This window comes from Saccostrea echinata, unplaced genomic scaffold, assembly GCF_033153115.1.
Source record: "Saccostrea echinata isolate AGI-Se365-2 ecotype Australia unplaced genomic scaffold, CSIRO_AGI_Sech_v1 ptg000054l, whole genome shotgun sequence".
Classification (NCBI taxonomy): domain Eukaryota; kingdom Metazoa; phylum Mollusca; class Bivalvia; order Ostreida; family Ostreidae; genus Saccostrea; species Saccostrea echinata.
In genome coordinates this window covers 24629067-24652986 of record NW_026889803.1, presented here as the reverse complement: position 1 = coordinate 24652986, position 23920 = coordinate 24629067, and the positions used below count along the sequence as shown (strand labels likewise).

At 33.1% G+C, this 23920-nt stretch overlaps 2 long non-coding RNA genes and 1 pseudogene across 3 annotated transcripts; all 3 read left to right on the top strand.

Moving 5' to 3' along the window:
• Positions 1 to 2728: 2728 nt before the first annotated feature.
• On the top strand, positions 2729 to 6309 carry LOC133205868 (uncharacterized; annotated as a pseudogene).
• Positions 6310 to 8703: 2394 nt separating this feature from the next.
• On the top strand, positions 8704 to 11454 carry LOC133206327 (uncharacterized). The gene is made up of 4 exons (XR_009723743.1): positions 8704 to 9215; positions 9518 to 9617; positions 10419 to 10510; positions 10860 to 11454. It is a non-coding gene; the product is annotated as an uncharacterized LOC133206327 (long non-coding RNA).
• Positions 11455 to 12723: 1269 nt separating this feature from the next.
• Positions 12724 to 16439, top strand: LOC133206157 (uncharacterized). 2 transcript variants are annotated; one of them, XR_009723710.1, is made up of 5 exons: positions 12724 to 12839; positions 12975 to 13007; positions 13235 to 13305; positions 14691 to 14732; positions 16361 to 16439. It is a non-coding gene; the product is annotated as an uncharacterized LOC133206157 (long non-coding RNA). The 2 variants fall into 2 exon arrangements; XR_009723711.1 differs by lacking the exon at positions 13235 to 13305.
• The last annotated feature ends 7481 nt before the right edge of the window (positions 16440 to 23920 follow it).

Here is a 23920-nt window from a genome sequence, read left to right as displayed (position 1 = left end):
GCTTCATCTATAAAGATAAATATTTCTACAATTAAATGCAACAATAAATTATCTTATTCTTTTCATTAAGCACGAAGAAGAACGATCAAGTATGAAAATTTAATCAGATCAAAATTAAGAAGGGGGATGGATTTCACTTTATATTTTTATTAAAAATTTCACTTATATGTTATTGTACAGTGTCTATAACTACATGATAATTGAGTTGAACATTTGAACTAAATTTTAAAACCACTGGATTTCCCTGTCAGTGAAGGAACACTTGGGAAATGCTAAAACTTGACATCCTTAAAAACAATTAGCTTCCTCGGACATGCTCTAAACAAGTTCCGGTAATGGGTTATCGTTCTTTTCATCGAACCCTAGCGGCAGTTGAAAGGCCTACTCTATGTGGGTTGAGTTAAATGTAACTAGCATAAATTAAATTTCAGGCATGCAATTCAGGAAGAAGAAAAAGGTGTCAATGAGAGCGTGGAAATTTATTTGATAGGAAAAATCGCTATTTTCGAGACTCTTTCCATTAATATTAAATCTAAATAAAATTGAAATAAATTCCACATACTAAATAAATCAAGAATGCTTGGTATTAAAATATTGTATTAAAGCAGGAGAATCGAATGCTATTAATAACAACTGAAGAAATAGCCGATAAAAGCTTAAATTCATTTTTATGCTCATCAGCACCTAAATTTCAGATAGAAAAAAAAAATGTAGTATTTGCCGGTAAAATTCATAATTTCGTTACACTTCAGAGACTCGCCGTAAAACTTTCAGGAAACTTTTTTTGAGGTCTTTTCTCTGCTGTTGCTTAAAATCTTATGTCAATCCGAGGTGTTGTATGAGTCTTAGAGAAGTTTTCTACGTTGCTATTGATTTTTTAAAAAAAAAAGGGGGGGGGGGAGAATTATTTATTTATTTGTTCCTAACATTTTATAAAGTAAGAGTTGTAGCAACCTCCACGAACTTAATTTTGATTGTGACCTTTGGGTCAAAGGTCAAGGTCATTAAAAAACAAAAAAAAAAAAACAAACCCAAAACTTTGTTTAAACTGAGTTCAACACTGAAATGTACATGAATCTAGATGCATGTTCTGATTTTATTTTTTACCCTTGAGTCAGTGTCAAGGTCAAGGTCAAAGTTCAAGGTCATTTAGATAAATAGATTATATCAACAATTTATATAGTTTTTAATGACCTTGACCTTTGACCATGACCTTATTTTCAAGGTCAAGGTAAAAAAAAATCTAATGCAGTTGGCCCAATGTCTTTACGACTTGTCGTTTAGAAAAATTTAATAATTCGTAAACATCAAAAACTTTCAGGGGCAATAACTACTCAAAGGGATTTACGAATCCTTTCGCACTGAATAAGTTGAAGAGTCTACTTAATTAGTCAAAGACATTAGTGAAAGTTTCATATCTCTACAGTTTATGGTTTCGGAAGAGTAGCGATATCAAGGTTTTTCGCACAAAGGGGCAATAACTTCTAAAGGGGCCAATCTTGGGGGACAAGAATGAAATCTTTGAACTCATTTTAAGAGGACATATTAAAGATGCAAAGATAAATAGTATACGTTGAAAGACAAAAGAGCTATAAAAAGAGCTAATTTTCTTATATTTTGAATGACCTTAACCTTTGACCTTCACAAAAATTTCAAGGTCAGAGGTCACAAAATCTAATGCAGTTGGTCCCATGTCTTTACGACTTATCGTTTAGAGAATTTTCTCATTATTCGTAAACATCAAAAACTCTCAGGGGCAGTAATTTATTAAAGGGCTCGACAAATCGTTTCGCAATGAAAAGATTGAAAAGTCCTCTCAAGTAGTCGAAAACATTGGTGAAGGTTCTGTATCTCTACGGTTTACAGGTTTGAAGGAGTAGCGATAACAGGCTATTCTTGCTAAAGGGGCAATAACTTTGTAAGTTACAATGGTTCACCCACTATTGACAAACAAACTGATGAAACAAGGATATAAACAGTCTTGTTTAAAGTCATCATTTCGCAAGTTCTATAGTCAATACAATGACCTTGTCAGCAAATAAAATCTACCATTAAGTCGAATGCTGACTGACGTTTTTCATACAATTTTTAAAATAGGCCATTATTCACACATTGAATTGTCTACAGGTTTTCCTTTTGTCCAATCATGACAAGGGGCACACGGCTTTATTACGCCTTACAAAAAGGCGGTATTACGCTTTTCCAAAACGCGTTATTTTGAAAAGGCGTAATAACGCCTTTTGACAAGGCGTAATAACACCTTTTAGAAAGGAGTAATAACGCCTTTTTTCGCATTATTACGCTTTTTTTGAAAGGCGATATAACTCCTTTTAATTTCTTTTCTCTCCATAGATTGATCCTTATAGGCTTTCGTACAGTAGAAACACAGGCACTTGTTTCTGTAATAAATTTTTTAACCCATAGTATAATAATAACACAAGGTATCCAACTCCGAATTACACGGAGTACCCCCCTCCCTCAGAATCGCACTCTTTTACAATTTCAGAAGACATGCACTGGCAAACTGTTTATACCTATGTCTTCTACGATAATTTATCTACACAACCATATATGGCAAGCTTGTCTTTATTTCCTTTCATCTCCATAAACAGCGTCAAAACTCTGCTCGCCGAGCGAAAAGTCGAATTCACCCATGGAATGGTATGTGCTAGTCCCGGGCAGAATGCAATGTCGGTTTTGATTGGCTATGAGGATGTTTCTTAAATAGCATTGGAAAATTTATGGTTATTTATAGCAAACAGAAAGTAAACAAGTCAAAATGGATCCAAAGCAAGAAGACGCGTTTAACGCCATCAATAACGGACACAATCTTTTAATTCTGGGACAGAGTGGAACTGGAAAGAGCTTTTTAATCGAGAAAATTAGAAAAAAGTTTAAGAACTCTGCTAAACTCGTTGCAATAACGGGGACTACAGGAGTGGCATCGCTGCACATCGGTGGGGTGACCATTCACTCATGGTCAGGCATTGGAGATGGGCGGTTTTCTAATGAAAAACTTCAAACTAAAATATTCAATGATGAACATTTTGCCAAGTACAAAGAAAACATACTAAAAACTGACATTTTAGTGATTGATGAAATTTCAATGCTTTCTTTAAAACTGTTCAACCAATTAGAATATATATGCAGAATGACGAGAGGAAATGATAATTATTTTGGAGGAATTCAAGTTGTAGGATGTGGCGACTTTTTCCAGTTACCCCCTGTTCCCGACGTGTTAAAACAAGACTTTGGTGATTTTTGCTTTAAATCCAGCATTTTTTCAAGTGTATTTAGACATAAAATTATTTTGGACAAAGTAATTAGACAAGATGAACAAGATTTTGTCAAAGCCATAAACGATGTTTCTAAAGGCAAGATACCAATTGACACTTTGAATCTGCTTACGCGTCTGCAAAGATCTCTTCCCCCTGGAGAAGATCCCATAAGACTTTTCGCAAGAAATTTTGACAAAGAAATATATAATTCCTCACTGTTAATTGACCTACCAGGAGATATGCATATATTTAAAGCAACAGATGAGGGTAACACTAATTTGCTAGAAAAACTCCCTGCACCAAAAATTTTGTATCTTAAAGAAAATTGCCCTGTTATGCTTGTCAAGAATTAGAGCAGTACATTGGTCAATGGTCTTCAAGGAAGAGTTCTAAGTATGTCAGATAATGCTGTGACTGTAAAATTTAATAACACTGTGACAGAAATAAGAAAAGAAATTTTCACTGTTTATAGTTCTGTAGATGACAAGGTTGTAGCTAGTCGATTACAGATTCCATTGGTTTTGTCCTTTGGAATAACAATACACAAAGCTCAAGGATTATCTCTGGACAGAGTGGAAGTAGATTGTTCACATATATTCAAAGCGGGCATGTTAGGAGTTGCAATTGGGCGTGCAAGAAAAAAGAAAGGTCTGAGATTAATAAACTTCCAGCCTTGCAATGTTCTAAAACCAGATGCAGCTATTTTTGGTTTCTATGATAAAGCAACATTTCCCTTCCTTCCACAACTGGCATGTTGTAATATTTCATTTTCACTGGAAGAAGAATTAAATACTGAATTTGACAGCCCATTCCTAAATTCTGAGTCGGAAATGTCAGACTTTGATGCAGAAGAAATACGCAAAATTGATAGAATGTGTACTCTACTATCATCAGAAAATGTTCCCTTTCATGTTACTCCAGAAGATTCCTCAGAGGAGTATCACACAGAATGTCCCATAGACATGAACAAGATAAGATCATGTATACAAAATATGCATGTACAGACTGATGAACAGAGAATTACACATGCAGGACTGACTGATCTTCTTGAAAGAAATGAAAGTGGAACAAAAATTTTTTTGAAGAAACTTTATGAGAAACTCACAGTAATATATCTTGAAAACTGTGTAGCAAGTGAGGGAAAAAATCCTGATTCTAAAATGTGGACCAAATATTACTGTGAATTGTATAAGTTTACAAGTTCTGGTGAGTACAAAGCATTAATTGAAGAATGTATTCATCACAATGCAGAACAGTATGATTTTGTGATTTTTAGCAAAGTATTTGATATTGTTTCAAACTTTATTTTGGAGGAAAAGGCAAAATCATTAAAAGCTACTCCTGCACCAGTTCAAAAACAACTTTATCTGAAAGTTGACTCGGCAAGTGTAGGCAAATTGAGATATATCTGTGGGAGATGTGTTGCCAAATCAAAGCATCATTACATCAAATTAGGGAGAAATAACATGTATAAGAAAGACAAATTAATGAATGTTACTTCCTGTTTTGTAAAAGTTAAAATGTTGGATTTTTAACATCTACTTACGACGAGTTGGCACAAAACAGTATGTATAAAGAAACTCTTGAAGAGACGAGAAGACTCCAAAACATTTCTCAGAGTCTAACAAATGTGAAGGACAATGTTTTAGATTTTTTTTTATAGAAGTGGACAAGATTAGGCATGAACTTTATGAAAAGATATTTCATATAGAAGGTTCTAATGTTTTAAATTCTGTACAAGATGAGCTTTCCAAGAATGAGGCTTTAATCAACAAGTTTGAACATTTGTTACAAAACTTTGAATTCAATGAAACTTTTTTTGAAATGTGATAAAAATATGGCACTGAGTAGTTTAAAAGAACTTTATTTTGACTTGATATGGAGATTTTGTCGTGTTGCTGATAACCAGTTTCGGAAAGATGTGCTAAGAGCTTTAAAAAAAACAAAAAACAGACACTTTGAGAAAGCGGGTGATAGAGGGATCAAGTACATCAAAAGACAGTACTGGTACCAAAATCTCCATGACCCAAATGATCAATGATGACTCTGAAGGTAAACACCGTTCCCATTTGAAAATTCAATCATCACTACTTGATAGAGGAGCTTTAACTTTCAGAAGTTTCACTAAAAAACAACTACTTGATATTGCTAAAGCCTATGACTTAACACAGTCAATGAAAAGTACAAAATCTTCAATAATTGACAGCCTTATTCGTCATATTCCTAACTGTCTGTGTATTCCTAACATTACTGCTCTTACAAAGTGTGAAGAAACATGTGCCAACCCAGAACCAGATTTGCCTGTAGAAGAAGAGACTTCAAATGTTTCATCTAGTAGAGCACCAACCCAGTCAGAGAGGAAAACCACCGGGAGGAAAAGAAAAATCAAGCAAGTTTACAATAAGAAGAAAAAACAAACACATTCTATGGGAGCAGAACTTAAAGGTGATGAAATTGTGTGTTCCAGTTGTGGCCGTGTGAAAAATGATGAAGTTGAATGGCTTCAGTGTGACCTCTTTGATCAGTGGTATGATAGACTTTGTCAGAATATAGATGATGAAACTATTAAAACAATCAAAGATCATGAAGACTGGTATTGTAAGAAGTGTTGTGAATAAAGGTCAGGACTCAATGAAATGAAAAGTAAGTATGCACTGAATATATAATTATAATTTCTAATATATATATATATATATATATATATATATATATATATATATATATATATATATATATATATATATATATATATATATATATATATAGAAATACATTCCAGTTATGTCACTTATATATAAGAAAGATCCCTGCAGTTTCTTTATGCAGTTTACATGTTTATAATTGATTGACAATCAATTCTTAATTTTAGCTTTGTACATTTCACCATTAATTTTTTTCTGTTTTTCCTAGGACAAACAGGAAGGTGTGTCTGATATTTTTGACACTCCATGGCCACTAATAAATGTTCTCTTCCATCATATCTGATCTTGTGATGTTTGGAGTTTATTTGATCAATGATCCTGTGAAAAAACTTACCAGGTAAATCCGAAGAGAAACACATGTGAAACAAGTTAATACCTAGATAATTTAGACCCTTGGAAAACAGGGGGATGTGGTAGGAACTACTGGGCAAAAATACCATGGAATTGGAACTCTTTAGTGTGCAGTGTAAAGAGGGTCCTTAAAGAAATGGCTTTATTATAATTTCCCCTTTTGAATTTTATTTTAATTAGAAAAAAATTGAATAATATCCACTCCTTTTCACAATTCTCTTTTGACCAAATATAAAATTTTTAAAGTCCCCCCCCCCCCACTATAAGTGTTCCTGCTATTGGCCTGTTATATGTGCATGCAAGTGATTTCTTTTTTCAGTGCCTTGGAGTTCTTCCTAGAATTAATAACAACTAATTATTATTATATTTAATTACTAGTCTAAATAAATATATGTATCATTTAATCTGTCAAATTTAGCAAATGACATGTTTAACAATCAATATTTCTTCTTCGTTTACAGTCTAATTCTACCCGTACGAAATTTTAGTCACGTATTTTCAAAAAATATCCAGGCGTATTATAATCTTAAAATCCTGGTGGATTCTCCATTAAAATGAATACATAAAAGCAGGCGTATAAAGTGAAATACAGGCGTACAAGAGGCGTAATCCTACCGTATTTTTAGCTGAAATATGTAAATGAGTACGCCTGGAAATTCAAAATACGCCTGGAAATTTTAACAATAGAATTACGCCTAGATATCAAGCATACCCGTAAAAAAAAAAAATACGCCCGTAAAATAAATACACCCGTAAAATGAATACGCCTGTATAAAAAATACGCCTGCCTTAAATATTCATTTCAAATTAAATATTATCAAAGCTATGGGGACTACAACAAACATAAAGATAAAAGTTTTATTTTATTAATACTTTTCAGTGTGCTTAAATGTGAATGAGAAATGATTAAAAATCAGAATCGAACATTTACTGTTTCAAATCACAGTCACATCACGTTAGATTAACATTAACTTTTCCTGTTTCACAGTATTTTAATCTACAAGATTGACATATTAGTTTTAGTCAGCAGTTGCAACATTCCAATAATCACAGTGAAATCACTTTATTGAGAATCATGCCAATTAATCCTGCCATTCTCTGTACTCCTTACACAAAAGATGCAATTCACAAGCAATTTTGTCATTCACATTTCTTATTATATTCTCCAATCACATTTTCCTAGAAATATTCACAAAAAGATGTTTTTCATGTTTTATAACTCTTGGCATTGAAAATACACTTTATTCCTGATGCTCCACTCAACAGCTGCAGTTCATTGGCATGCATCTATGGAAAATGCTGCAATTCTGGTCATTTGACTCTTGCAAGATCTTTTCTTCACTTAAATTCAAGTATTTATGGACTATTTCATCATTCAATTGATCGCCCAACTGATTTATCCTATGGATTATGATCTGGAAAAAGAAAAACATAAGAACATACTCAATGTCATACTGACCCATTTCAATCATGAACATCTGGATCTGCAAATCAAGCAAATGCATCTGTCTTATTGTTTTAGGTAAAAAAATCCAATGTTATGCAATGTATTTCAAAATAATCACCTCTTCTTCACCATCTGTGCTTCGTTGCCGCTTTCTCCAATCTCTTTGTTCCTGGCATGACCTTCCTGGTGGTTTAAAATTGGCGCAAATACTTGGACGTAAATAATGCTGTTGTTTATAACCCCCTTGTTTCCTTAAACGGTTTTATCATTTCTGAGAGATCTAATCAGTACATTATGTAAATTTGAGGAAAAAAGAATTCTGTATTGTTAAAGAATACAATAACAAAAATTCATTTATGTTTACACAAGATGTTTTCTCTACATGAATTGTACTTTTATTTTAAAGATTAGGGTGGATAATAGAACTGCTCTAGAGAAACCGGATATAAACTGATAAGCCGTTCTTAGAAAGGTTTACAACATTACAGATAAGTCGTTCCTAAACATGCTCAACACATCTGTAAGTAATTAGCCTAATCCCAACTGGTTAGACTAGGGAAGAGAAAGTAGATGGTAATGTAATATTATCTGAATATACCATCTATATTTTGTTTTATTATAGAGACATTATGTAATTAACTGATTGAAAATATTTTTAGCATCAGCTAGTGCTTTGTTAAAACTAAGGATTAAATATTCATTTAATTAAATGCTATTTTTTATTAAGCCACTAAAACATTCATGAAAGAATATACTAAGTTTGTTAGAAATAAAATCATTTGAGTTATTTAGAGAAATAATATTAAACATTTTTTTTATTTGGGAATCAATGGCACAGTAATTTAAGATTAAATCAGTATAATTTACTAAAATTAATTGCTTTTAAATTAATAAATGCGATGAATACAACAAAGGCAATATTGTAATGTAATCAATGTTTACATGTGGAGTAAATACTTTTTGGGGGGTTAATTTTAATACATGTATCACAAAAGCAACTCAATAGTTACATAAAGGAGAATGATTGTTGTCTAAGTAAAATTTTTATCTAGCTCTCTTAATAATAAGGACTAAGTCAGAAAATCCACCAGGATTTCCAAAAATACGCCTTTTGAAATTTTCTAAGTTTTTATTTCCCTGTGCGAAAGAGACTAAGAAAAAAATACGCCTGGATTAAGAATTTACGCCAGGAGAAAAGGAGACGTATTTCTGGCAAAAATACGTGTACGCATGAAAATGAACCGTATTTTTAAGAATACGTCTCTTGTACGCCAGGATTTGCAAAAAGTCCAGGCGTAATACGCCTCTGAATTTCATACGGGTTTTTGAGGGCATTTCAGCAACAAACGAAGATGCACGTTTTCCCCCAGAATTTGACTTCCTGGACACCACTGTCTCTCCAATTATAACACTGTTTATACCAGTTCTATAGGAATTGTAAGTAGGATTTGTTGTAGGTCCATGATATAGAGATCTTTGTTGACAGAAAATATTTTCAATTATGTCACTATTTAATCTTGCAGGGACAATTTCAGTGTGAATGTTTCCAATACAGAATTTAATAAGCGACATGGTCCCATAATACATGAAGTCAAGATCCTCTCTGGTTTCCATAGTGATTAAACTCTTATAACGCTTGGCAGTTGTGTCACTCTGACAAACTTCTTTCTCCCATGACTTAAACCAGTTGTATGATTCCATTAGCTGTAGTAATCTTGTATCACTCATGTCCTTAACAGGTCGCTGATCCTGGAAAAAGGAAACCAGTGTACTAGTATGCTCCAGAAATTCTATGGCACCACACAGTGCAGCTTTCCCAGCTTCACCAAGAGTGTTACTGTAAGTTTTCATTAAATGTAACATTTCAGAGTCCAGGGTTTCAAATGCCAATTTATTTCTCATCTTTTGTGCATTGTTTGGATAAATATGCTCCTGAGATAACTTGTAATGAATTTTAAATGTATGATTATCTTGGTCCCAGTTAAAGGCATCAATCCACATCTGCCATTGAATTGTTTTGCCATCAACAGTTAATAACCTTTGGTGATGTTCTTGAATACCACTACTAAGTATGCTGTTACGCAGTTTTTTTGATTAGATGGCATGGATCCATAATAAATATCATTTTTCTTGAAGGGTTCTTGTAATGCCCAGCAATCATTTCAGTAGACAAAGGGTCATTTTCAGGGAAGTGCATTTTAAGAAATGTGCGATTGTTGCTGGACCCATCCATACAACAGTATATTGGTTTGAATCCCCATTCATACAAAGCATCAATACATTTCCATGTAGAAACAAATATATCAACTGGAGAAGATTGTGTAGTTGGATAGTTTGCAAAAGGCCAACGGAAACCAGTAACCCCATGAAACAGATATTGCATAACATGATTAGCAAGTTTATTTTCAACTTTTCCTTCATTTATATTATGCATTAACATTACATCAGGTTCACATTCAACAAGTCCATACAAGGAACTCTTTTTGCCTTCATTTACAATTTGGAGATCCTCTTGAATGGACATTTCATCAAGAATTATACCCCCATACAGTCCTTCTTTGCTGATATTTGAGTCAATGGCTTCTTTTCTCATCCATTCCATCATCTCAGGAATTACTCCAGGTCTTTGTTTAATTGCAGACTTGTAAAGATACAGTACACTCTCTGATGGAAGATTCACCCACCCATTCTTGATAATGTCTCTGTAAGCAGATGGATTCCTATTGTACAAGGTAAGAGACATACTAATTATTTCTTTAGGCCATCTCATTCCCCTGGAGTTTTTACTTTCAGATGATTTAATTTGAGTAGCTATCAACATTAGTTGGTTTTGACTTAAATTTGGTGCCAGTTTCTCCAATTCTTGAATAATTGTTGGTAAGTGTTTTAAATTTGGATCAATGTTTTCCTTGGTACTGTTAGAATTTTTTTTACTTGAATGCCATATTTTCTTATATTTTATGTAATTTGAACATTTTGCACATTTTTCTAACTTGGAATTTAATGGGACAACCCTAACACAGTCCACATGCCTGATTACAGTTTTTGTTGTTTTATTAAAAACATAAATCTCTTTTACAGTTTTTTTTCCACTGGAGAAGAAGTCAGCTTCACCAGGTTGTAAGGTGACTCCATTACAAAGAGAAACTGTCTGCAAAGTTTTGAACAAGCCTGAAATCGCAGTTTCATTAAACTCTGTGTAATTGGAAATGAGATACGTGGATAGATCTACTGATGTACCAGCAACCAACAGTTCAATAAAACCTGTATTTTTAATATTAGTTCAGTGAGGACAGAATTTCCATTAAATTTTTCAATGGACAATAATCCTAATTTTAGATTTTCATCTGTTCTTTCTAATACATTCCACTGCTTTGGAACAAATGTTGATATACCTGCAAAGGTGAGAGCTTTTTCAGGTAGAACTTCAAATACTGAGCCTCTAACACCAGGTTTTCTTTTTGTTCCATTAATTCCGTTTTCCCACACAGAAGACTTTTTTATTGTGGGAAACATTTTTTTTAACATTTTAAACAAATGGTCATAACTGCATGTGTCTTTAATGTTTGGAAACACATGAAATGCTTCATTAAATATTTTGTCCATTGACATGTTGTTTAAATTCAGTACTTTGCTTTTATCCTCTGTCAAATTTTCAGCTAGCCTACAAAATCAACCAAGAGGCCCATGGGTTGCATCACTCATCTGAGCACAATGGCTAAGAAAAAGCACAAATCAATTCAGTATTGAAAAATTTACAGGGGGGGGGGGTGAATTTTAAACACCTGAGGATGCTTGCATATCAATATAACAAATGTCTTTGCTGTTCTTGAGTAGAAGATTTTTAAAGATTTTTTCCTATATTTATATTCCTTTGCAAAAATTTGATACCCCATTGTGGCCCCTCCCTACCCCCAGGGGTAATCATTTGAACAAACTTTAATCTACACTACCCGAGGATGCTTCCATATCAATATGACTAAACATGGCTTTGCTGTTCTTGAGAGAAAGATTTTTTCCTTTATATTCTTTTGTAAAACTTTGATCCCACATTATGACCCCACCCTACCCCCGAGGGTCATGATTTGAACAAACTTGAATCTACAATATCTGAGAATACTTCCATATCAATGTGACTAAACATGGCTTTGTTGTTCTTGAGAAGAAGATTTTTAAGATATTTTCCTATATATTCCTATAGAAACTTTGATCCCCCATTGTGGCCCCACCCTTACCCCAGGGGTCATGATTTGAACAAACTTGTTGCCATGGAATTTATGTTTCGTTGCTCCATAATTCCCTTTTACATGTCTGTAACACTTTACTTTCATTAGAGAGGAATTAAAATTTACTAGTTTTATTCATAACCCTTAAAAAATTCATGTACTTCTTATCACATTATATTCTTTTTTTTTTTAAATTTATTTATTGTTTGTACAAACAATTTTTTTTTGGGGGGGGGGGGGGGGGACATGTGCTTGTGAAATTTATGAATTCTCTGTGCTTACATACAATGCACTTTGAAAGAATTCCATTTTATTATAATTGATATTTAAATATTATTGTCATCATGTTAATTTATGCATACCATGAGCAAAATTTTTTCTCAGTTTGTTGCTGCTCCATTTTTAAACAAATTTCAAATTAAGCCGCCAAGTATGTTTGTAAATTCCAACAACCGGTATGTTTTAGCGGTTATCTTATAAAGTCACGACAAATTCCGAGAAGTACGAAAAATCTTGGATTTTTGAGCAGATAAAAATAGCACATTACAGTGGCTGAGTTCAGACTGTTTTTAAAGTAACAAAGCTTTTGTTTCACGATATTTTTCTTGCAGTATATTTCTTTTATTTATCTAAAAATCTGGGAAGTATTATTAAATTTTTCTACTCATTGATTTCAATTTTTGCATTCTGCCCGGGACTAGCACATACCATTCCATGGGTGAATTCGACTTTTCGCTCGGCGAGCAGAGTTTTGACGCTGTTTATGGAGATGAAAGGAAATAAAGACAAGCTTGCCATATATGGTTGTGTAGATAAATTATCGTAGAAGACATAGGTATAAACAGTTTGCCAGTGCATGTCTTCTGAAATTGTAAAAGAGTGCGATTCTGAGGGAGGGGGGTACTCCGTGTAATTCGGAGTTGGATACCTTGTGTTATTATTATACTATGGGTTAAAAAATTTATTACAGAAACAAGTGCCTGTGAGTAGAAACCCTCAAGAGGTAATTTTTAATTCAATTTCAACACAAGTTATTGACACTGATAAATAAATGTTTGTGTTACGCTATATATATATATATATATATATATATATATATATATATATATATATATATATATATATATATATATATATACATATATATAAAATGGGCATTTCGTTAAAGTAGAAATTACTATGAATAAATGAATAACTCTGGTTATAAAATAAAAACTTACCACATTTTAGGTCAACAATATTAGCACATGGCTAACCGCAAGTAAAGGACAGAGGCAAAGCAAATGTGTCAGACATCAATGGTTCGTTGAGCAGCTTGTATAGCATGAATAATTGCCATTACACAGAATATAGCCTTATGTGAATTTACCTTGAGCAGATAAACACACTGTCCTCAGATTTTAAAAAGATAACGTGGATTTCATTTGACCTTTTACTTGTTTAGTTTAGTGGATCTATGACGTATGTGGTTATCTTCTTCAATTTTTTTTTACAGATTGGGTACAGCCCTTCACTGGGGGGGGGGGGGGGGGGATAGGGGGGTCAACCCGTTTGGTGGTCAGTTACCATATCCAAATTAAAATAATTGACCGTATGGTAGTCATTTCTGCTCGCTTTCGATTTTGATTGAAATAAAGCAAGACACATTTGCACAAGCATCGGAAAATTTCACTGAAAGTATTCCACGCAGAATTAATTTTCAAGTGAAATTTCTTCAGAGCTTCGAAACAAGAGGCCTACTTCAACCACTTTCGAAATAACTACCACTTTTGGAATAATTATTTTAATAGTGGCTGAGAGTGCACTTCAGAAATAACACTACATTGTAACCACTTTTGAAATGACGACCACTATTGAAATCGTTGAGAATGTATTTCAAAAACAACACTTCATGGCATCCAATATCAATAAATAATTGAAATAATTTTAAATAATTAGTGGCTATTATTTCAATAAATCACTCTTGAAACAAGACCCATTATTGAAATAAATATAATGAATATTTAGTTTTTAATTTTATCAGCAAGTATAAGCATTGTCGTTCAATTTCTCTAAAGTTTACTAGATATACATATATAATTGAATAATATGTATACCGATTTTGTTGTGATTATAATATCTCACATGTATGTAAATAGAGGATATTCATGTAGAAAAAAGTAAAAGGACATTTTTTCGTAAATATAGTACATGTAAGTATAATTTCAATAATGGTTACAATGGTTCACCCACTATTGACAAACAAACTGATGAAACAAGGATATAAACAGTCTTGTTTAAAGTCATCATTTCGCAAGTTCTATAGTCAATACAATGACCTTGTCAGCAAATAAAATCTACCATTAAGTCGAATTCTGACTGACGTTTTTCATACAATTTTTAAAATAGGCCATTATTCACACATTGAATTGTCTACAGGTTTTCCTTTTGTCCGATCATGACAAGGGGCACACGGCTTTATTACGCCTTACAAAAAGGCGTTATTACGCTTTTCCAAAAGGCGTTATTTTGAAAAGGCGTAATAACGCCTTTTGACAAGGCGTAATAACACCTTTTAGAGAGGAGTAATAACGCCTTTTTCCGCGTTATTACGCCTTTTCAAAAGGCGATATAACGCCTTTTTTCGCATTATTACGCTTTTTTTGAAAGGCGTTATAACTCCTTTTAATTTCTTTTCTCTCCATAGATTGATCCTTATAGGCTTTCATACAGTAGAAACCCTCAAGAGGTAATTTTTAATTCAATTTCAACACAAGTTATTGACACTGATAAATAAATGTTTGTGTTACAAATTCTCAAAAAGAAATTTCATCCTTGAATAAGTATTTTGCATCTAAATGTGAAATTAAGTTTAATAGCTGCATGAATATTATTGTTACAAAGTTCAAAGAATGTCATTTTCAGGCAAAGATGTCAAAGTGCATTTGATTTTCATTGATGATGGCTTTTATGTTATCTTAAAACTTCAGCAAATTTTATGCAATATATGATCACATTGAGTCGACAAATGTGAAATATCCAATAACATAATACCAGGGACCTATATATGTATATCTACATATACATATACATGTATAGGCATGTATTAATTAGTCCCTCTGATATTCATATATTAAGCATTGAATGTCTAGATTCATATGGCGTGTTCACTATACATGTATATTGATTTCATGTTTATCTTATAAATAATGTATTGAAATCTTTTCTAGTGTATGAAAAATTTATGATTTTTCTCATAATTTTTGGAAGGTTTATTAATTATTCCTGGCTATACATTTATTGAAGGTTCAGTTGCTTAGAATTTGTCCTGTGCATGTGAAGAATGTATGTGATAATATTCTGTAATTGCCACTAGAAAATTGATGTATTTTATAAAATTGTCAAACATAACATTCATTAGAATAAAATGACAGAGGAAATTCGAATTGAATATAAATATCATTAGTGTAAAATACCATAAAAATGAAATGTATAGCTGGTAGAAATGATTGTATATATGTCACAATTACACCAAATTGCTTTATTTTGGGGGATTAAAAATCTTTCTTATAGATTTTAAAAACATTCTGTAAATTGAAGATTTCAAAAACTGTAGAGTAAATTCGGGCTAATTTTTTTTAAGGTATCACACCAGTAATTGACCAACCAAAATGAACTTAGTCAATTGTAGTTCCATACATAATAAAGAAATATTTTTTTTATTGTGAGAAATTTTTTTAATTTCCCTTATTCTATTTTTACATTTTTGGTATCTGTGCTTAGGATATTTTATGTACTTTATAAAGGTTTTTGACAGGAACTATTTCTTTGGGGGCATAGGAGGCCACTTCCTGGGGTGCACACAGGATGTTTATAAACACATTGAATACACGTGGTTTTGAGGGTATTCCTGTTTGCGGATGGAAAAAATCAGAAAATGCCGTGTAGGTACCCTATTTTTTGGTGTCAGCTGATGTGACTGGTAACGTTTAACACTTCCTGCTAAATATTTTTTCATGAATTCGAATACCTGATTTTTAATGATTTTTTATTCTATATAGAATTACATAGTGAAAACAATTACCGGTGTGATACCTTGAAGGTGATTGTGTAAAATCATCTACACCCATATTAAAGGCAGTTTTAATTTTAAAAAGGCATATTTCAACAAAATATGTCATTTTATGAACTTTCTGTGTGAAAGTACATATTTTTAAATTTAGAAGCAGGGTTGACATTAATTTATACAGATTTCTATGTAAAATACTAATAATATGTCATGTTTTAACCTCAAAACTCCAAATTATGACTTTCAAAGTAGGATTATGCATCTGACATGTAGAAAGAAGTTAGAAAAATGTTGGTTTTTTATTTTAGATGACTTTAAACTCTGTGCACCACCTGACCGCAGTCAATTATAGTGTCTACAGACTTTGCCGTAAAAGCACTTTAGGCTGATTTTTTCAAGAAAAGACTAATTCTGGGTTTGCGAATGAGTTTTCAACAAAAGCGACAACTGCGATAAAATGTGAAGAAGTAAGACATGTTTTTAAAAAGTGTTAAATTTTACAGAGACTGGGTTTACTTTCATTTTATTCACCTTAAGTGATTCATTTATTACTGGAGTGGAGGAATAGAAATAATGAAATGAGTTAAATTTGTCTAATAAAAGTAATGTACAAATAAAATTTATTAAGAATTTTTCAAAAATAAGAAGCTTATGACCAAAAATGCATAAATACTGTCAGGGCATGAGAGTGAATACTTATTCTGAGTCCCAACCATGCATCACACATATAGTACAGAATGTCACTTAGCACCATGGTATGCCTGTTATGGTTCTCTAGACTTTTTCCATGCTTTCGCAGCTGACATTCAAGATTTTTCAGTTTGCCGGAGAATGTTTTTTGTCATTTTACCACTTTTATGTAGGTGTTGACCCTCTCTTTTAAATTAAGTCTCAGTCAGGATGTTTATTTTAGCATGATTTGTTAAGCACATTAATGTACTGAAATATTAATAAATTACAAATTAAAGTGATGAAGAAATTTGACATATTTACACAATCAAAAAATCAGAATAACCATAATTCAGCTAATAAAGTGCACTGTTCTTCTTTTGTCACTTCCTATAAATTTTATCAGCAGTTTTTGTACACCCACCCACCTCCAAGAATCATGGAGGATGGCCTGATATTAGTTTCTTTGTTGCATTTATTCACATTTAAAAGTGTTAAGACCCATAAAAATGTTTAAGATTTATATTTTTAAATTTAAATGTTGAATTTTTATGTAAATTTGGTGAAACAAAAAGCTGTAATCTTGAATTAATCATGCAAATCCATCAAACACCTTTGAAATTCCTAAGTAATTTAATGAAAAGAGGATAATTATGTATGTTCAATTGGAATTTCATGGCTAATTTGTGTCTGCAGAGAAAGCCAGTTACATAAATCACAACAATAAATTACATCTGAATTGTTTTCTCCATTTTCTTATCATCAAAGCAAGTTTAATGGAGTGTCAGAGCTGTCCAGAACCTCCCCAGATGCTGATATCATTTGGACTGCCCTGTGTTACAACACAGCTTTTAGATAAACTTCTGCATAGCAGGTTGTAGACAAGTATCTAGGCTTTATTTGGAACATAAATTGACCAGATGCAGATTTTATTATCAGCCTAATATTTAACAATTTCTGTAAATTCTCTCATTCTTAGGAGGGTAAAATGCAATTTTGTTATGTAATAATTGCATAATGGTCTCAGACTTGTGAATTATTTTTTGTTTGTTGTGAAGAACAGTGCATATACTCTCCACGGATACAAAATTGGTTGCCAGGCTTAGTCTATTAAGGATGAAATTCTGCTTCAAAATATGCACAAAAAACTTTTGTCAGAGTGCTCAGTGTGTATTCTTGACTGCTCTGAAGTAAGGGAGATAAATGCATCATATCTCCAGCAATAATGGGAATTAGATCCCCAGACTTCAGGATGTTAGTGACAGTTATTTAAGAAATCTCAGGTGCAAAAATGAAAAAAATCTGACAACTTCAAAGGTCCTTCAAGGTATCACACCGGTAATTGACCAATCAAAATGAACTTAGTCAATTGTAGTTCCATACATAATAAAGAAATATTTTTTTTATTGTGAGAAATTTTTTAATTTCCCTTATTCTATTTTTACATTTTTGGTATCTGTGCTTAGGATATTTTATGTACTTTGTAAAATATGAAAGGTTTTTGACAGGAACTATTTCTTTGGGGGCATAGGAGGCCACTTCCTGGGGTGCACACAGGATGTTTATAAACACATCAAATACACGTAGTTTTGAGGGTATTCCTGTTTGCGGATGGAAAAAATCAGAAAATGCCGTGTAGGTACCCTATTTTTTGGTGTCAGCTGATGTGACTGGTAACGTTTAACACTTCCTGCTAAATATTTTTTCATGAATTCGAATACCTGATTTTTAATGATTTTTTATTCTATATAGAATTACATAGTGAAAACAATTACCGGTGTGATACCTTAATAATTTGCCTGATTACCATATCTTTTTTACCTTGTAAATTAATCTTTAACCTTTGAATATTCATCAGACAAACATCTAAATATTTGACATTATACGGTCAATTGTAAAAATTGAGATGAAATTTCATGTGAATTCATGAAAACTGAGAATTTGGAAAAAAAATATCGAGGAAATTCGGATTAAATGTTTTCATTGAATTTAAAGGATTTCATGTCTTCTTCTCACCAGCTCATTTCGTATCAATTAGTTATCAAAAATAATTAACAACTTTAATTTTATGGTGAAAGATATTTTTTCAGTCTGCAAAATTTATTCATGTGCACAAATTTCAAAACTTTCCTGTGCAAAAGTACTACTTTTAGGACTTACTTTCAAATGACCTTGACCGAAAATCGAGGCTGATGACACCAAGGTTTTTGGATGTTAAAATAGTGTACACAGTCTGAATATTGAGTATTCAGAAAATCAAGATTCTGCCATTATAAGAAATATGAGTAGAATCCATCCTTAATTAATGAAATTGGCATTTTTCATGTGCTTACAAAAAAAAAAAAAAAAAGGAAGAAGAAGAAAAACGCAAACAAAATTAGGGAGGTGACGTATATCTACTTTGAATCTATAGCAACTGCGGTATTTTGAATAAAGTATTCCTTCCTGCTATAAGAATGTAGCTACATTGTAACATTTAAGGAATGAATTTAATAGCTACCCATTTTATACGGTATAAACTGGGTTGGGGCAGTTTACGCTTTATAAACCGCGAAGCGGTTTATAAAAAAGCGTAAACTGTTCCAACCCAGTTTATATCGTATAAATTGGGTAGCTATTAAATTCATTCCTTATAATTTAATTTTCATTCATTTGGTGTAAGAAAAAAAGATGATTGTCCTTAAAAAATGACTTCAATTTGTACAAAATTTGAACGTAACGTCAGGCGGATCGATATGTTTTTGACGCAAGTCATTGTGACGTAGGCAACCTATTTTATACGATATAAAATTAATTTTTTTATCCAATCAAATACAGCGTTACAACCAGAATTAAATTATATCAGTATAACTATCAGATATATTATTGGAATTCTTCCGTCACCAGTGGTAAAAAGGAAATTTCCCGCGCTTGCGCGGGATTCGTCTAGTTCATATCCAAATCGATGTTAAATTCTTTCATTTTTCAATCAGTATTACCAAATAAATATCATTAAAACATTCGAATATTGCTGTCTACAAAAATATGAATAACATTGCTTTGTGAGCTAGTTTTAACTTCGCGTCAGACAATGCGCCATAGATAGTCAGATATTTCCTGCCACTGTGTCAACTGCTCTTGTGCAGAGTCGTCGTTCGTTTGCTTCTCAGTGTTTATAGGTGACTCTGCGCTACAAATGAGGTCCTTCACAATTTTTTTTACCTTTTTGGTTTGTATATATCAATATTAATGTGATCGAAATCTAATACTCAAAGTAGGTTAAATACAATATAATACCAGTTATTTACATATCTGTTATCAAAATTAGATTAGTTCAGAAAAGTTACATGGATTATTTTATGACGGATGTTTATAGAATTTTCTACTGAATATCACAGGAGTAAATTGGCCGACACAGAAGCCCCACTGACAGCCGCTATATAATCAATACAAATTACTTCGCATCAAAAGCGCGTGAAGACCAAGGGAGATTGAACATAGTTCAACTCCGAAAAAATTAGGTCAGATCCAGCATCCAAAGCAAGTTCAGTATTGTGCATCCTTAGATTTATCATCCATGCAAGTTTGGTAAATATAGGGCTTATAGTTACTTGGAAATGAGACCTGCTCCTAAAACTTAATTTAACCTGACCACTCAACCAGAAAATGTTGGTGAGATCCAGCATCCGAAGTAAGTTCAGTAGTGTGCATCCTTAGATGTATCATCCATGCAAGTTTGGTCAACATAGGACTTATAGTTACTTGGAAATGGACCTGTTTCAAAAACTTTAACCTGGTCACTCATCCGCAAAATGTAGGTCAGATCCAGCATCCGAAGCAAGTCCAGTAGTGTGCATCCTTAGGTTTATCATCCATGCAAGTCTGGTCAATATAGGCTTATAGTTACTTGGAAATGAGACCTGCTCCGAAAACTTTAACCTAGTCACTCATCCGGAAAATGTAGGTCAGATCCAGCATTCGAAGCAAGTCCAGTATTGTGCATCCTTAAATCTATCGTCCATGCAAGTTTGGTCAATATAGGACTTATAGTTACTTGGAAATGAGGCCTGCTCCAAGAACTTTAACCTGCTCCAAAACATTCTTCAGCTGAAATTGCATCTTAAAGTTTGACTGGTACAGTGAAACATACTAGAAGCATCATCCATGCATCTCTGATTAATATAGGGCATTGTTACAACGCACTTTGAAAAATTACGCACTTTGAAAAAAACAAGAGGCCCAAGGGCCAGATCGCTCACCTGAGCACTGTGGCTAGGAAAAAAGGAAAAATCAGTTTAGTATTGAAAAGCATAAATGCACAAGTGGTCCCAACCTACCCCTAAAAAGGGAGTGGGGGGGGGGTCATGATTTGAACAAACTTGAATCTACACTTCTATCTGAGGATGCTTCCGTATAAATATGACAAACCTAGGCTTTGCTGTTCTTGAGATTTTTAAAGATTTTTCCTATATATTCCTATGTAAAACTTTGATCATACATTGTTGCCCCACCCTACCCTCGGGGGTCATGATTTGAACAAACTTGAATCTACACCACCTGAGGATGCTTCCACATAAATATGACCAATCATAGCTTTGCTGTTCTTGAGAAGAAGATTTTTGAAGATTTTTCCTATATATTCCAATGTAAAACTTTGATCGTCCATTGTGGCCCCACCCTACCCCCGGGGGTCATAATTTGAACAAACTTGAATCTACACCACCTGAGGATGCTTCCACATAAATATGACCAATCATAGCTTTACTGTTCTTGAGAAGAAGATTTTTGAAGATTTTTCCTATGTACACCTATGTTAAACATTGATCGTCCATTTTGGCCCCACCCTAACCCTGGGGGTCATGATTTGTATAAACTTGAATCTACACCACCTGAGGATGCTTCCACATAAATATGACCAATCATAGCTTTGCTGTTCTTGAGAAGAAGATTTTTGAAGATTTTTCCTATGTACACCTATGTTAAACATTGATCGTCCATTTTGGCCCCACCCTAACCCTGGGGGTCATGATTTGTATAAACTTGAATTTACACCACCTGAGGATGCTTCCACATAAATATGACCAATCATAGCTTTGCTGTTCTTGAGAAGAAGATTTTTGAAGATTTTTCCTATATATTCCAATGTAAAACTTTCATTGTCCAATGTGGCCCCACCCTACCCCTGGGGGTCATGATTTGTACAAACTTGAATCTACACCACCTGAGGATGCTTCCACATAAATATGACCAATCATAGCTTTGCTGTTCTTGAGAAGAAGATTTTTCCTATATATTCCTATGTAAAACTTTGATTGCCCATTGTGGCCCCACCCTATCCCCGGGGGTCATGATTTGATCAAACCTGAATCTACACTACTTGACAATAATTCCACATGAGTTTCATCTTTCCTGGCCCACTGGTTCTTAAGAAGAAGTTTTTCAATAATGCCATTAATTTTTTGCTATTTCGTAATTATCTCCCCTTGGAGGAGGGCGTGGCCCTTCATTTGAACAAACTTGAAACCCCATCACCCAAGGATACTTTGTGCCAAGTTTGATTGAAATTGGCCCAGTAGTTCTGGAGAAGAAGATGAAAATGTGAAAAGTTTACGACAACAACGACGCAGACGACGCCGACGACGACGACAGACAACGGACAAATTTTGATCAGAAAAGCTCACTTGAGCCTTCGGCTCAGGTGAGCTAAAAAATCAAAGTGCGTTAATTTTGAGACCACTTTAACGCACTTTGAAAAATTTTATTTTTTTTTCAAAGTGCGTTAATATCGACCATATTAACGCACTTTAAAAAAATGTGCACGGCTTGGTCAATATTCTTGCAAATTTTAGGTATGATAAATAATTATCTGAACCTAGTTTAATACTTTTTCAGTGATGATGTCACTTCAGGATCTGAGATATACACGTTTTAAAGATTTTTAGGGGTTGTTTTCTTTCCAACAGTTCTCGTAAATTTTATAAAAGGGAAATTGATCTTTTAGAAATGATTGTTTGATAATTTCTTTCCTTTTTTATTTTAATTCAGTCTGTAATAAGTTCGGTGGATGTGACTTAAATGGAAAAAGGAGCAATTATGATTTTTCTCTACCCTGAAAATTCTCTCTCTCTCTCTCTCTCTATATATATATAAATGCTGCCTTGATTTATAGAATATGCTTTTTGGGAAGGAATGCTCCGCTTTGCGGTGCCCTTGTAAAAGTTCCAATCAAATGAATATTGTGGCTAATCTTTTATTTTATTACTATCAAATTAAAGATATACACGCTATATAAACGCGATTTTTTATGTGACACAAAATGACTAAATGATTTGAGAAACATGATGTGTAATAAAAAATAATTACTTTCCACAAAGTTTTACTAAATAAGTCGTTGTAATTACAAAACAATAAGCAAGATCTGCAATTAAGAATTCAGCCTATTCATGAATATTGATGAAGGAAGTGCGTAAACAGTATATAGACACGCATGTCCGCGGGAAATCATAGACAACGAGGTACGTTGCATTTTGACTACGATTTTGAATAAAAGTTAATATCTGTCATTACAGAGTAGATGGTTAATACTGGTTGTTTTCAAAGATAAGTATCTTTAAGCATAAAACGTATGCCATCCATGTCAAAAGTTATTTTGTATACCAAACGGCCTACCTCGTTTTCTTGACGCCATTTTTGTTTATCAATCTAAAATTAGCGACGGTGTCACATGATGCATGAATTTAAATAGAGGCATTACTGTCCTAGTAGGATAATAAATAATTATAATTTGAGATCTTTATCATGTGTTCATTTCCAATTTTGTAATTTACAATAATTCCGTAACTTTATTTGGTAACCAAAATAAATAAATTTCCAACTTTATTTTTAACTTACGCAAGTTATAGCGTATATATCTTTAATCAGTCTAGCGTATGTTCATATTGAATATGATAGCTATCTCGATGCAAATTACGTCACTTCCGTTTCGCACAGGAAAAACTAACACACACACTTACAAACATAATCGCGTTACTATATCCCCTCAAACGTTGCGAGGGGATAATGTTGTCTATTACTAAAATTCAAGTCCAAAATTTTTGTTTTATACACATTTTTTCAAAGTGCGTTAAGTGTGTACATGGTAAAAAATTATTATGTACACTCTTAACGCACTTTGAAAAAAATTTTCAAAGTGCGTTGATTTGGTCCCAAATTCAACGCAC